The 15411-nt window shown below is 38.9% G+C and overlaps 1 protein-coding gene across 6 annotated transcripts in view; it reads right to left on the minus strand.

The window, feature by feature from the left end:
• Positions 1-15411, minus strand: part of JMJD1C (jumonji domain containing 1C) — a 174845-nt gene that overhangs the window by 96950 nt on the left and 62484 nt on the right. The gene's annotated exons all lie outside the window — the stretch shown is intronic.

Genomic DNA, 15411 nt, shown 5'->3' on the forward strand with positions numbered 1-15411 from the left:
TAATTTAATTAAAATTAATTAAAATAATGCTAACAGAAAGACATGGTACAGACACAAAACAGCTTACAGCTTTCCAGTGTTCTGGGTAGGTGAGATATCATACACACTATCCCCAAAAGCAGGCAAACACAGGAGCAGTCAAATGACACCCAATAGCACCAACCTTCACTGCCTGGAATGCATGTAATGGTTGCCCTTCCTGCTTTCATTTCTACATTGTATGTGCATTTGTAACATTTAAGGATATGACACCAGTCATTTTGTCATTGTGAGAGGAAGCTTAGGTTAGATATTCAGAGGAGGGTTTAAAACACACAATAAAAAGTGCACTGCTTATTCTAATAAATAATCTACCATATAATCCTATATGTGCCAATAATGTCATTTGTACTGAAGGAACTCCAAGTACATCTGTCATTAAAGGATGGTGCCAATTTCAGCAGCCAAAGATGTTGAAAACTGCATTCTAAGGCTCTGGCAGTAATTTCAGAGCTGTGTGAAAAAATGTGAATAATTACAGTTCACTGGGTATTTTGATAGTAACACAGGAAAATAGCTTGGCATAGAAAAACCATTTGATCAATAAAGAATGCCATCAAGCCCCCTATAAACATAACCTTCTAGTAGTATGTATACACAGCACTTACATAGGTTGATTAACTTCCAAGATATAGGTTTCACATATATAAAAGACAAAAAAGCATTAGTAAGAGACCGTATGAAAGCTGTATAAATTCTTCCCTAACAAAAACTCATCTGAGATTATCCAAGTTTAAAGGAAACGCAAATATTCAGACATATATCAGAGCTGCACTTCCACCAGACTGCATTTTGGTGGAGATAAAATGGCAGAGTCACAGCAGGTTCTCTGTATATTGCACGTATCAGTCAGGCTTATAAAAATCATCCATGATCCTTCCACCTGCAAATCCAGCCATACACATTTCTCTGCTGCAAGTGCACCAGAGTCCTGACTGATCAGATATTGCTGCTGCCTGCAGCTACCTTCACCAGCAAAGCTGATGGCACTTCATGGAGATTCATACAATTCTGCCTGTCTAGGTGATGGCCTGCCACCAGTTTGACGAGAAGTTCACTGAAAATTCTGATGCAATTTCAAATCCATAACTGCTTTATTCCACAGAACAGCATCTTACTAGACAGTAGAAACACATCAATAAATAAATGCACACAGTGATTTTATTTTAGTATTATGTTATTTTCAAGATGACAGAGTTCTAAAAGACATCTCTGACTTAATGTAATTCCTCCACAATTGTCCATAACTGCCTCAAGTACTGCTCCTGAGCAAACTGGACCAGGAATCTTAGAAGATGACTGCACACAAATGCCTATCACTCTACTTGCCAATAAACAATCAATTCATTACTGTCTCTCAAACTACCTTGTAAATGTGTCTACAGAATCAAATAGGTCTGTCCTAAGTAATCTAACAGGAGATAGTTCCAAATGGGGGGGGATGGGGGGTAGCAATGCCCATTCTTCAGGATTAAAAGGATTAGCATCTTGCTTCAAACTTCAGTAAAGCATCTTGTCATGGAGTTACTTTACCTCTAAGGGAGTTGGAGTTGCTGGGAAGTGCTTGGAGTCTTTTCTCCTGACCAATTATTGGTCATTGCTGGGAATTGACAGCAGTTTAGGCCATTGAAAAGTGGGATCAACTTGTGAACCCTACCTTAAAGTGTAAAAGCAGAGCTCTCTGAGTTCTCTTTGTTTCCTGGCTGTGAAGGGTGGCAGCCTCCCGTTCCCTGCCCAGGCCATGCGGCCAGGCGGGGACGGGAGCCGGGCCTGCCCCGTCTCCCGGCCGGGAGATGGGGGGGCCTGGGGAAGGTTTTCCTCGGGCCCGGGCCGGGCCGAGCCGATTTCTGGCTCGGCTGCAGGTTTTGCTGTAACTACATTCACTAGAAACTGCCGAGTGAAGAAAGAGAGAGGCTCTGGACCTGCAGCGGGCTGGAGCAGCGACTACACTCTCTAGAGCAGCTATGAAGAACTTTCCATCGCAGACGGCTCCAGCTCCTGTTCAGAGATCACCGAACCATCTACAAAAGCCTGGGCAAGATTTTAACTCTTTCATTACCCAGATGAGACTTGCGGATTAATCTTTTTATCCAGAGAGAGAGAGAGAGAGAAATCAACATGAAAAGAGACTTTATAAACTACCAGTGACAGGAAAGAAAAGAAGCTTCAGGAAAGGTAGAGAATTAAGAAGATGCTTTAATTAAGCTGAAATATCTTTCTGTTAAAACTATGGAGATGGACAATGAAGTCCTGAAAAGAACTCCTTTAATTCATGATACAGGATCTAGAGAGGAATAAAGTGTTCAAAGTGTAAATTTGAGTAAAAAGTAGAGTAAATATGGTATAGTGAAGTGCTGGGAGATTTGAAGCCTTGAGAGGCAATGAGAAAACTGTTGGGAGATTTGAAGCCTTGAGAGGCAATGAGAAAACTGTTTTCTGGTGAAGATCACAGAAACAGATGAAGAAGACTTTTTTGCCTTTGAATAACTTATCCTTAAAAATGCCATCTCTAGACTCATGGCTCATACACACTTCAGAGTGATGTGAAAATGGGAGGAGTGAACTCTAATAATAGCAGCTCTGGGCAGCTAACATTAGGGCAATAGAAAACTATAACAAAAATAGTTTTCTTGTGAGAAACTCCATACATTAACAGGAAGAAACTTCTGTTTCTCTATAAAGACTGGTGAAAAGACTGCAGCAAGAACTGGGACTGTTTTAACCATCAAAGTTCCAAGTTTTTTGTCTCTGTTGTCATGTGAACAAGGTGGGTAGATAAGGGATGAAAAGGTTTTTTCTGGAAGCTTATTCTGGTGTTCTTATTATTGTAGTTTGTCAATAAACTTTTTTTTTTTTTTTCAAGTTTTATGCCTGTTTTGCTCTTGTTCTAATCCATATCTCACAGCAAGAAATAAGTAATTTTCTTAGTTATTGGTTTAAAACCACGACACATCTGATCCCAGCAACATCACACAGTCAGTTTACAGAGGTGTTCATGCTTCCTCATGTACTCTGCAATCATGTACAATGCACTACTAACAAGATTCCTGAAAGGAAACGTCTTATGGTGCATCTTCAAACTCTCCTTTCTGTAAGGTACGAAAATACACTGTCATTTCTGTAGCACTTTATGTAATCATGATGTGGAAAAAAAGAGTTGATTTTAAATTTAGAAGAAATAAAAAAGTTTAATGAATAATTTGGACTAAAGGACTACAAGCACTAAAAGTACTGTCATTTAGAATAGTAAAAGTACTATTACAAGCAAGAGCATATGTGGACAAATAGAAATTCTGGAGACAAAACCAATGGGCGTTAGCTTGGAAAGCCTTACTGAACACTGAAGCCTTACAAAACATTGAATCACAGGATCACAGAATATGCTGAGTTGGAAGGGACCTACAAAGATCATCCTATTCCAGCAAATACACCAAAACACATGGGAACATAGTTCCCTAAAAAGCTGGTTACACTCAAATGCAAAAATTCTGTAGAACACATGAAGAGATTTTGGTTGTATTTATATTAATATAAAGTTTTGTAATACTTTCAAAATAACTAAATATATCAGCCAATGGTAAGAAGCACTATTCAGCTCATTTCAGGATGCATCTAAATGTTTCAGTGATTCCAACAACATCTATCCACTCACAATCAGCCTTATGAATCAGTAGTTTATTCCTATTGTGCTGGTACTAATACTGTTTACAGCAACTCAGTATATGCATTTAAAATCTCAGTAAAATCCTTCAAATTAAATATATAAGAATTTTTCAAAGCCATCTGAAACTAGAGCTAAGAAGAGAAATATAATTTTGCATCATTTGTTAAAAGAAATGAGGTAGTTACCCAACGTCCTAGACACAAAATTGATGAGAAATTTCAAATTAAAATAGTCAGGATTTTTTTGGAATGCTGCATTATAATTAAGAATAATTTTTTTCTTATACAGATCTATTAAAAAATCGGCTAACTAACAGACCAAGACTTTTCCATAAAGCAGTCAAAATGGAACACAGGAGCAGCTGATAAAAGACAAAAAACCCGAATACTTTTTTTTACCCATGACTGGTGGACCCTCTGAGAATTGGTTGACAAAAAATAAACACTATATCATTAATTGTGTTAATAATTCACTTATTTGTAAATAAGAAGTCAGACGTACTCAAGGTTAGATGACATCTGCCATATTTCCCTAGTAAAGTATTAATTACTGAAAAGGGTATTACTTTCAAACAAAGATCAATTCCCTGATCAGTAGGAGTCTATTTTGATTGCTTACGAAATCAGCCTAATAAATACTTTCCTGAAATTGTTTTGGTTCCCCAAGACTTTCTATACCCTAAATTTATAGTTCTTATTATTGATTCACCTTCTGGTATTAAAGATAGTGTATGTAACAATGCTTTAATCATGCAGTGCACATTAAATAAGATACAATACCTCCAAGACTTAACAATAACTATTCGTCAAGTAACCTTAGGCTTTACTGCAAGGAAGTAAAGATAAGTTAAGGGGGGAAAAAAACAATCCCAAACCAAGGTTTCACTGTACATCCTTCCCCCATTTACATGAATATATAAGTGAGGATAGGAAAATTGCTCAGCAGAAGAAACCAACCTGTGCCTCCAGCAGTCTTCTCCTTTATCCTCCTCTACTCATCAATACTACCTCACAATTCCAGGTAATCTGTGATTAGGCAGTAACTACATCTTAGTAGTCATCATGAGTGGTATGACCTGCAGCCAACCAACATTTCCATTCCTCCTGCCCAGCTGGGGCAACTGCAGAGCCACCAAATCCAAGAAGGGCTTCAGAAACACTGATCATATCCATGCCAACATAAATGGTGCAACACAAAGTTCAGAAAGTAACGTGTTCCCATACAAAAATGCGCCTGGAAAGAACTGGGAAGTACTTCAGGAGACCTCTCTTGTGGCAGTGAAGTCAGGAATAGAGGACCTAGGGGGTTTACTACTTCAGGGTTTGTTTTTCAAAAAAAATCATGATAGTAATTTTGCTACAAAATGAAGTTGGCAGAAAGTTTAGGGTGCTAAAAATACAAAATACAGATTCCACTGAGCTGCTCTCCTTGTTCTTACGTTAAATACTTCAAGCTGACAGTCTGTTCCTGAACTTTCCTATGTTCAGTTTTCTCTTTAGCTGTTAAGATAAATTTAAAAAACAAACATACAAGATGTAAAACATCAAACTGTTGCTAGAACAACTTCAGCAGTGTATGAGGTTGTTGTGAAAATTTGTCTTTTCCCATCCTCAAGAACCTGCCATGTATGAAAAAGATTGCTCATGATAAATGTATCACTGACAGCCCATTTATAATGCTTTAGCACTTATGACTTTTTTCTCCAAGTATTTGATTTAGCCTGTTTTAGCATAACTGAAGGCCTGCAACATCCACCAGCAAAAGGAATTTCTGTTAATGGCAGGTAACTAGCAACATCTCATTTCAAGATTGTTTTCAAATGCAGAGCCCTGAGAATGACAAAATGAAGCAAAAAAACATATAATAAATCAGAAATGATCAATACAATTCAAGTACAGACAATGCATAATGGAAATAAAGAATAGCACTTCATTTTCTCACATATATGTGAACTGCTTAGTTCACAAGGGCTTAGTGCAAACTAAAAGAATAATTTGTGTAATGGAGGGGACAGAGATTCTGGATCTGAGACTCAGGTAGGTTTAAGCCACATTGCCAAAGAGGGGAGGTAGCACCATGGCCCTTTCAGCATCAGTGAGAGACCTATGCAGCAACAGTTGCCTTGTTTGTATGTCAACAACCGAAATTAAGGGGGAGCTGAAGGATACACTTTCTTAGGAATACCAAAAAAGCTTCCTTCATTTGAAAAATACAGAACTTTTACCTAAACTAGGAAAACACAGTGTCTGGTCCTGACTGCAACATTTTTACTTTATTGAGACATGAATTTCACCTGAAGCATCAATGTCTCAGTTCTATGAGAATGGGAGGAACAGGAATGTACCGGGCCCTATGTATCCGCACAGTCCTGTAACCTTCTGAAGTATCATTTACAGAAAAAGTCCTTCATATTTTGGGTGGGTTTTCCACACTACCTATATATGCAAATTGGATATTGAGACTTTATACAACACATCATTGTATTCACTGTTAAGGACAGAAGAAACTGTTGGAATTCTGGGAAAGAAGATCACAAAACTCGTAAAATTCTAATAACTTATCTTACTCAAATAAGCATGATGATAGCAGTGCTTCAGTATTGCACAGCTGACAAGTTATTAATGCACAGAAACATCAGTAGAGGTTTGAAGAGCTTTCAAAATTAGCTGCTAAGTGGATTTCACAGGTGTAAAGCCCAGCTACTCCTCCTGCCATCACAGGAGAAACACTGAGCAGTATCTGGGGATGGAAGTCTTCTGGCACAGCTTTCCTCACTATAGACAGCCACTGTTGGGATGGAGGACAAGTACCATGCTGACATCTCTCCCTCACTGTACAGACTCTCAACAGGTATAGTTCAGAAGATAGGCTTTTTAAAATGTTTTTAACATATAGAGAAAAATATTCTGTTTGTGTGTAGATCTCTATACACATGATCTATAAATACACACTCACACACATATATATAATATACAGATCTCTAAGTCATAATTTATATAAACAGCAACAAGTAAGACTGAGAGTGATGAGTCTGGTGGAGATACACATTCATTTTCCAAAGCTCAAGCTCTGGAAGCTGAATTTCTACAACATTGTGCTGAAATAACCACCTTCATCCACAAGCCATTATCCTTCTCACTGTGGTATCTCCAAAGTAGAGCTGATCTTTCTAATTCAATTTAAGAAGTGCAGATGATCTAGACAGCTACAAAGTAATTTTTCTTCAGCACAAGTGAAAATTTTGTTCAAATTCTGTTGAAAAAAAATAAGAAATCAAATACTTAAGACTTTCCAGTGAATTCCTGAGAATCCACCATACCTCGTGGCTCTTCTACACAGAGAAGCTGTGCAGTAGGTCACTGAAGATGATGTGCGAACACAGTTCAGATACACTGATACTAACTCCAGTCTAGCTGACTGGGCTGTCAACAGGAGTATAACCAAACCAGTCTAGGTTTCAGCAACAGTTAAAAATACCAATACGCAAGCAGTCACCTTGCAGCTGTGGCTTCAACTACTCTGCTTCAAGTACCAGGCTTGAATACGGAAACTCAAGATGCTTTATATCTGTCTTTTACAGAAAGACATGTAAATCATCACCAGCATTTCACTGCTATTTGACTTTGGAACAGGTGCAAGAGACAGAGGCATACTCAACTGAGCATATCACTCAGTTACAGCTGAGGACAGAGGATGCTAAACCATATCTAAGGTTTTTCAACTGGCACAACCCTTGGAAAACAAGAAATGCTTTACTAGCAGGAAAGAACCGGAGGTACAAGGACATCCAGGATGCTTGACATACTAAAGCAGATTTCTCTAGATGAGCTGCCAAAATGGCAACTCCCAGGCCAGTATGATCAACGTGAGTTGTGGTTACTGTTGACGTCCAGAAAATACTCAGTTTGTTTGGAATTCTGTAACTTCTATAAATGAAATTAACATTAAGAACTATTCTTAGGACAGCACTCAGCTACAAAAAAGTATTTCATTTATTTTATATATGTAAGCATGCTTTTACAAAACTAAATCCTTTCACACAAAAAAAGCATAGGCATTGCTTGCTTACAAGTGCAAGCTTAACAAGAAAGCAAAAAGGAAGCCTACCATTAGCCAATATCTCAAGAGAAAAAACTTTGAAATAACCAGTGCAGTAGTGTAAAGTGCACAGTAAGCACCAGGGTCACATAGAAAACAGCACTGCAGTGAGGCTTTCCACCCTATCACTCATTTAAAGTGGGAAGCCACAGGGCAACACTCATATTTCATAACAAAGCATCTGTGGAGGTAGATTCCAGTTTATTACTCTTCATTTGGGGCATGTCCTGGGAAGGTAATGGCCTTTCCCTAGAAGGCTGTATGGAAAGCACTGACTCCCAGTAAGCAGTAGTTTAAAAGAAGCAGAATGTGGTACTGCTTGAGACATTTATGTTCTGTGGGAATATTACAGTAATGTCCTCGCTAACAAAGTAATCTTTGAACCATCTCCAAGTGCTGTTTCTGCATATTACTGTCCTTCACAATGCAGCAAAAATCGGGTCATTTATGCTCTGCTGAGTCAGTTACTTAAATTTTCTCTTCCTCAAACTCTTAAGGTTTTCCAAGAAGCTAACAGCTTCCATGCATTTTCTCCTCTATTGCATATATATTATCTTTACCCCATATTACCAAGGGACACAAGCACTGGAATTTTGATGCAGAGAATGGAGTACCTGAAAAAAACACTGTTAGCTTTTGATTGTTTTCCCTGGAAGCTACAGCATTTCCTCCCCTCAAATTTGAAATATCCTCAAAATTTTTACTTATTTTTAGGACTCAGAAGACAGAGTCTTCTCTCTGCCTTACTTTCCATATACACAGCAATCCTTTGTGAATTAACTTCTTTTTACTGCTGGAGTATTTTGAGTGTCTGCTGAGGATTTAATCATAGTATCTGGCAGTGCATACCTCTATTTTTCATTGTGCAGAGAGAACAGGCTGCAATGAAGTAACTGAATATGCAGGGGGAACATCAGCAATATCTATAGAGGCTCCTGATTATGACAGGGATCAATCTGAGCCATGGGATCAACATATAAAAGAGAAACTTACTCAGAAATGCTATAATTAGATCATCAAGACAAAGAAGAAAACAAATCATTGAGAAAGTGAAAAAGTGGTAGTGTGTCACAGAATAAACAGAAATGAACAAGGAACCTATTCTACTTTCCATTATTGTGCTGAAAAATAAAGAATTTGTCTCAAGACCCTCTGGAAGCCCTGTAGAAGCTTGTTGTACAAACTGTACACTTCCTTCTTTAATTATGACACAAATGCCAATAAACTGGCACTTTAAAAGTATTTGCTTCATAATCCAACACAATCAAGCCAGCTGAAGCAAAATACAGTCAAGCAAAGGGATTCTGCAATTGACAGCTGGGACAAAGGGGCAGAAAGGGACGGTGGAAAGGGCTACATAAGGTCAGTGCACAAGTCTTCTCTTCCATGTGTCCAGGAATGCTTCTCCTCATATACTTTACTACCAAGTGCCCTAACACGAAGTCAGCACATGAACACATTGGGCTCATTCACATCTAACACATCTACTACCACCCAAAACAAACCTCATCTCGTTCTTCTGCAACATGACCTCATCATTAGCATGACAGTCAGACTGAAGGCCCACAGTCCCACATGTGCCACTGGCACTGGCCATTGTATGTCAGCTCCAGATTCTCACAATGGAAAAGGGTTCATCATTGACAGTGAAGATTCACTCTTGTCCCTGTTTTTTCTATAAGTGTGGCTAAAACTCTATATTCTTTCAGAGCCATGCTTAGAGAAAGACAGGAAAGACTGTTCTCAAGCCACTGTTTTAGCAATGATTTCACTTGTTCCAAGAAAGAGGGACACGCTCTTTTTGTTACTGGGGCAGGGGGGAGATTGAGTTGTTCTTCCAGCCTCCCTACCTTAAAAGACATACATATTCAGGGTCTCTTCATGGAAATGTATTTTAGCTTTTATCCATATATTCCTCAGAAACACAAAATTGCAGGAGAACCAGTTCTTGCTGTATACCAGCCCCAAAATTGGGAGTGATAGTTACTGCAGACCTCAGTATTAGCTGAGACTAAGGGCAAATCTGTTGGTTTGACAAGGCAAGTACTGTAAAGCACTGTCTTCATATTCAGAGCAACAAACTACTACAGTTTCTTCTGATTTATTATATATGGATTCATACTGAATTCACATGCACCACTGGTTGGTTTACAGGTATAAAAAAAGGTAACATACTTCACAAAACAAGACATACCAAGTAGAACACATAAAACACTCTGACTCATCATCATCTGTCCAGGTTTAGGGCAAATCTGGGAGAGAACTTCCGAATGGAATTCAAGCAGCACCCGCCCCCAACTGGTTTGGAAAGATTTCCTTGGAGAAAAGTGGAAAAAACTGTTTATTCAACATAAATTGAGTAATATTAAACAATAAAACCTCTCACTGTTCGATGAGATGGCAAATCCAGAAAAAGTCCTTTTCATGGGGTGCAGCTCGGCTCGCTCAGGTTCTTATCAGTCCCTGTGGTGCTGGAAAGCACCAAGCTCAGGGCCCAGTGGGCCACAGGCATGAGCTCCCAGGGTTTGTCTGGGTTTTCAGCCCAGAGTATGTTTGAACAGATCCAAGAAAAAGGAAAAAAAAAAAAAAAACAGGGAACTTCTCTGTCTCTATCTATGTTTCTGTCATAGTGCCCTCTGCTAGTAAGTCTAACCTTAAAATTTTTCTGCACATTATTCTAATAGTCTCTAAAACATCTCTAGCTGCCTCTATCCTTTGTCATTTCTTTATTTCCTTCTATGCTTTATTTCTAGATAGCTTAATGTGCAATTAGAGAAGCAGTAATTAAATTCAAACTGAGAGCTCACAGAATCATTCTGTTCAGTTCATATTAAAACCTTGGCTCCAATTTGTTGCCCTGCCCACACACATACTTCCATCTCCCTTCTTAGCTGCTGAGGGGATACAACCATATTCCTAAGACTTCAGACTGAATTATATCATATGCATGATTTTATCAGTGATCTCTAACATCATATGTCTAACAACATATGACTGTTAGGGAGGGTAGAAGCATCCCTTGGAATGAAAAATGTCAACTTCTCTCCGAATTATTACAATTTTAAAATTAAAGAGGCTCTTAGACAAAGAAATGGGGATAGGAATAACAGTTCTTTACTAGTATGTATAATAAAACAAACAAACAACAATTACAGTATTAACAGCAAACAACAGGAACTCAGTCGTTTTAGCCTCAGGCATTCTCCTTTGATGCAGTTCCGGGCACAGCCGACAGGGGCGCTGGTGACTCCCTGTGGACAGGGTAGGTGCGGTGATTCCCCTGCGGCTGCAGGGGGCGCTGTGGCGCGGGTTCGGGGAGCACGTGGTAATGGTGGCTCAGCGGAGACGAGAAAGGGATAGAACAGAGGCTTTCTTTCACAAACCTCCCTGGGGCAGCCGATCCCGGTGTTCCAGCAGGACTTACGGAAACAGCAAACTGGGCCGGCAGGAATGAGGGGAAAAAAAACCAAAACCCAGGGTGGTAGACAAGATGTATCAGAAACTCCACAGCTGTGGCTGGAACCACGGGATGTCTCGGCAGGCAGGGTAGCTACAGTGCAGCGAAAGCTCGGAGCAGCTCCGAAGAGCAACAGGGACGGGATAGCGGCATCCTGGCTCCCAGCAGGGCAGAGAGGGGTGAGCCCAAGATCCCGGGCACTCGACCAGACAAGGATAGGTCTCTCGTTTAGGGAGGTAGCTGGTAATAAGGTCTCAGTCCAATGGTTGCTCTTACGAGCAAAAGCTCACCCACAGAAAGGACGAAGCAGTACCGAATGGGGGCTCCGGCGGTGACAGGGAATTCTCTTCGCAGTAAAGTAACAGCTTGTTTGTCCTCCTCCGAAACCCAGAAGCGAGAGCTCCCCGCAGCTCCCCCACTCCCGTTCTTTTTTTTTTTTTCCTGTTCAAATTTCCAGGTATCCCCTTCCCCTCTGAGTTTGGCTACTCTTGTTTTTCTGAAGTACTCATAAGTACCCAATAGTTAATTTCCTAATAACTTATGGGGAAAAAACCCATAAGTACAGGAAAAGAAAAAAAACAAACCGAACCCACAACATCATAGTATCCAAACTATTTCTACATAGGTAAATTAATTTACTCTCCCAAAAATACAACAATTCTTTATCTACCTACAGGTCAAAAAATTTTATTCATCATGTCAATTTCTGCAAAGTTATTTCTGAGAGTTATTTCTACTGCTGCCTCAGTTTTTGAAGTACTGGTGATTCCCCTAACCCATCACTTTGAGCCTATCACTCCCATATTTTTGTATCTTTGTGACATGAATCCCCAAACTGATGCCTTCAATTTCAACACCTTATCTTGACTACTTACTAAAATCCATTAATATGGGAAGGCCATACACCACTCACTTCCACTTACCTACACTTTTTTTTAAATCCATACGTTTTTTCCCTGTGCTAACACTTTGGCCAAGAAGTTTTCTCATGCATTAACATCTCTAAAGCATCTCTATTACTTTAAGGAAAACAATAAGCACTGTTTACCAAACATCCCTCTTCCCCAATATCCAGGCTACACATACACTGACAATACTTATCACTATTGCCATTTCTTTAGGCTTCTTGACAGTCTTTTCTTCTATGACTGCAAACACCTCACATGCAGGGTGATTTCCAATTATACCAGCTAGGCAGCTAAATCCTCTAGGGCTCCCAGGAAATAATCTCACAAGAAGAAAAAGCATTCGATTACAGCTTGAATACAACCTGAGGCACTACAGTTTCTCCCTCCTTCTCAGCCTTGCACAGGAGCATAAGTATCCATTCAAAGCTCATCACAATGAAGCTTGTTATCGGGGTCCAGGTTCATTTACAGCCAACTCTTGACCTGGAGCAGGAACGTCACTTAGAAAAATATGATCTCCAAATGAGAGCAACTGAATTCAGGTGATAGTCTACCCCTCTCCTGTTACTGACTTTCTAAACAAGTAGAAAGAGACAGTACTTCCCAACTCCTCCCTTTCTCAGCCTGACTATAAATCTTAAAGCCTAAAATTTTAAATTACAGTTACACAAGGTCAATGGATGCTGTGCTTCCAGGAATAGCTACACCTCAGGCACTCAGCCATTTTAAAATAGCAACATTTCCGAACAACTTGCATTCTAGAAATTTCATCCATAAAGTGGAGATTACATCATATCACACAGCTGAGTGATGAAAGCAATCAGAAATTTTGAAGTACTCAGACACTAGACTGATAAGTATCCACAGAAAGCCCCACAGCAGTTGCAGACCTTTTCTTCTGATCAGGTTTGAATACCATACAGTAAATACAAGGTACATTAATCAAAGAAGAAGAGAAGGTGATAAGAACCATCTAAATAAACAAGCACTCCACTGAAGGCAAACATCCTAGAGAAATACTACATAAAATATTCTAAAATATTTATTTGCTGCATTTACATTAGCATCCAAAATAAAGCTGCACCAGAAACTTCCATTTTGGTACGATTCTTTTTCAATATCATTCACATGCATGGGAATGCTTGAGACTTTTCCTTTAAAGGCTACATATATAAAAGAATCAGCTTTTTCAAAATGTGCATATTAACACATCCACACTTAGGATTTCACATAAAAGTGAAAATACTCCTACTACTGGCAAATCAATTTTTTTACCATCTTTTTCATATTTTCTTATTTTTACTAAGTCTTGTTTTCGAAAATAAACAAACAACCCCCTTCCCCCTCTCTCCCCACCCAAACTGACCACCACAAACCTTCATTGAGCTAATCCACTGTAATCCACCACAGGGTTTTGAAAGTCTGGCAACAAAACCCAAAAGTTCCATGCTAGTTTGAGCACACTCACTGTACCCCATGCCATGATGTGCTCAGAGTCACTATGGATACAGAGCAAAACCTTGGTAGATCTCTGCGGAAGGAATCTGCTCTAACTACAGCCAATATCTTGTATCTGTACTTTTCCTCAATTATGTTTTTTCTGGAATGGATGACTAGAGGTTTTGATTCAGGAAATAACTGCTAGAACATCTGTAGGCAGGCTAAGTACAAATGCAGAGAACTTGTCATCCTGAACATCTGAAAACTATGACCTGACAAGTTATTTGATCCTCACTTCAGACCATACAATTTCAGGTTTTTTAACTGTAAAAGCAGGGGGCAGATCTTTTGAAAATCTTCTTTCTCATGCCTATCAGCTGCCTCAAGAATGTAAACATTAAAAAAAATAAAGGAATTGATAAAATAGAGATGGAAGAAAAAGTTTCTGCATTTTGCTGGACCAGAAGAAGTTTGAAAAAAAAGTCTGCTAGGAGAAAGATTTAACAAAAATACTTCCACACATTAGCAAATATATATCAACTTGTGGACAGGATCAGCAGCCAGACTAGAATATTTTATAGAAATCTATCCTACAGGGTGAGATTAAAAGCATGTAAAATAGCAGAGTGCTTAGATACTAAGTTTTTATCAGATTTTAAAATATCCATCTCAACAAAGGAGAGATGGATGTCTTCAAAGAGCAAATGACATGGCTCCTGAAAACTAAAAATTCTTGCTCAAGGATATATACAAACTTGTCTGTACAAGCATATATATGGCTCAACCTGTACATCCAGAAAGTTAGCTTGCTTTACTCAAGTACATTAGCACAAACATACAAGCTGAGTCAAGTAGGAATATTAACTGAAGAGGAGTAAGTCGATCCCAAATCATGTATGGCTTTTTTGACCAGATTGCTTCATGACCTTCAGCATGACTGTTCCCACCACAGGTTCAAAAAATTATCCCACAACAGCATTCCAAAAAAATCCATCAGGTGCTCAGAGACAAGAATATGAAGAGCATATTGAAAGGAAACAGATACAGCAAAAGCCAGAGGAAAAAAAGCATAATCTAAATTCATTATGACTGTAAATATCTAAAAAAAATAGTGCAAAGCTAGAGATATTAAGCTTATAATTAAATATATCTAAGATTTCCCTTCACCATTTTCACAAATTTGTTGGAGTCCCCTTTCACCCACCAGTCTGAGGAATGTTCCCCAACTGCATACAAAGCAAAACCATACAATATGGTAGGTTCCCAAAATCTCATGTCTGTTTGGCTCTTCTGAAGTCTTTGATAGCATTACTAGTTTCTGTGGAGAAAAAAGGCATACATCTTTATTGCTTTTTAGATTTTCTCATCAGATATATCTAAAGATATGCCACAAATACACACAGCCTCCTAGCAGTTATCCCAAAAGCTTTGAATGCTTGGGCACCAATCCAGAAAGAAGAGAGTCACAAATATCACCTCATAAACCAGGCAAACAGTTACCACTTACTTGATTAATCTTCTTTCACCTTTCTCATCTTTCTGAATTCTGACCTGAATTTCAGATACCTTCTTTGTGGAAGCTGAGGGTATCACAAGCTTAAGGGATTTCAATCCTCCCCAGAGCATTAAGATATGTTACAGTTAAGTTTATATTTGTAAGATGCTTTGACTATGTAAAGTGTCATTAATCCTATTATGTTGCACAGAGACAACTTTTGCAGTGCTTTAGGTTGATTCAAAAATGAAGATGAGTGACTATTATCGCATCACTCCACCCCTCCAACACAATCATGCTTTACTAGTTT

This window comes from Cyanistes caeruleus, chromosome 8 (genome assembly GCF_971803275.1).
Source record: "Cyanistes caeruleus chromosome 8, bCyaCae1.hap1.1, whole genome shotgun sequence".
NCBI lineage: Eukaryota > Metazoa > Chordata > Aves > Passeriformes > Paridae > Cyanistes > Cyanistes caeruleus.